Source organism: Mus caroli, unplaced genomic scaffold (assembly GCF_978045245.1).
Source record: "Mus caroli unplaced genomic scaffold, Mus_caroli_1 scaffold_13, whole genome shotgun sequence".
Taxonomy (NCBI): Eukaryota; Metazoa; Chordata; class Mammalia; order Rodentia; family Muridae; genus Mus; species Mus caroli.
The window spans coordinates 37,955,350-37,956,700 of record NW_028227268.1 but is presented as its reverse complement, the minus strand read 5'-3'; positions in this window follow the sequence as shown (position 1 = coordinate 37,956,700).

Genomic DNA, 1,351 nt, shown 5'->3' with positions numbered 1-1,351 from the left:
AGCCCCAGCTTCAGGAACCAGCCTTTAGTCCAATTCTTACTGAACACCCACTGTGAACTATACACTGCATTGAGGCCCATAAGGCCCAGAAATTCCCATGGGATCGTCCCCAGATCTCAAGAGCATGCCCAAGCCGGGGCCCTTTTTTGAGTCCTTCCTCTAGGCCACCAGAGGCCACCAGGCATGCCAGGAGGTTGCATGGCCATCATTTGCTCTTTGCTCTGGCGTCTGGAGGATCCCCAGTCTTGCTTCAGAAGGTCGGCCCTCTCTGCTCCCGCTCAGTCATCCCTGGCCTTCCACACTGCAGCTCCCTTGGCAGACAGAAAAGGTGCGAGAGGGAATCCAGAGATTCTGTACTGTTTGTTTTGGGTTCAATGGAATCTCATTTACACGTGTTAATTGCAACTAATTGGCACTAATTGGATGAACAGGAAACCCTCTGGGAGCACTCATACCTTTAATTTGTAGTAAATATCATTAATTAACATATGCTAATTAGAGCCAATTAACATTGATTAAGGGTTGCCAGCTACTTGGAAAGTACAACTCTGTGTCCTCCTCCCTGGGTTGTCTGAAGTCAGCACAAAACATGATACATAGAGTCTGGGGGAGGAAAGGACGTTGTGTCGCACCGGGCACCAGCTACACAAGCACAGAGCCCCAGCAGCCCTCATCCAAACTGGCTGTGTAGAGGTGGCCTCCTGCCCTGTCTGCCCTCTCCTGTGAGTGCAAAGGGCTCTGCAGAGATGGGGAGCACCCTGCCCCACCCTGCCCGAAAGATCAGCACTGTTCAGGTCGCTTGGGGGAAAAGATTGGGACGTTCCTGGGTTGAGCTGTTCTGCCCTCGAACAGCTCCTGGACAGCAGATGTCATCCTGGGATAGCCTGAAACTCCAGTATCAGGAAGAGGGTGGCCAGGGGAGGGTCATCCCCTCCAGATGTGGTGGATGTAGGTTTCCTATTCATCCTGTCCCAACTGGGAAGGGGTGCATGTGTGAACATGCCAAGCCTCCTCCATCAGACATGCATGGAAGGGGGCAAAGTTGCCACATCAGGTAGACAGGTGATATGATGACCCCCATCAGACAGCTCCTCTGCTCATTGGGGGATATATATGGTTACTTGAGATTGAGATGCTGTCCCGATTTCCCAGGGAATTGGTGTTGGATTGAGAAATTATCTAGGTGTGGTACTGGTGCACACCTTTAATCTCAGCACTTGGGCAGCAGAGGACTGCAGATCTTGGTGAGTTTGGGGTCAGCCTGGTCTTCTTAGCAAGTTCCAGGTCATCTAAGAAGTGAGATTATGTTTTGAAACAAAATTGGAGCTGAGGGGGTAAGTAGAAATACAGC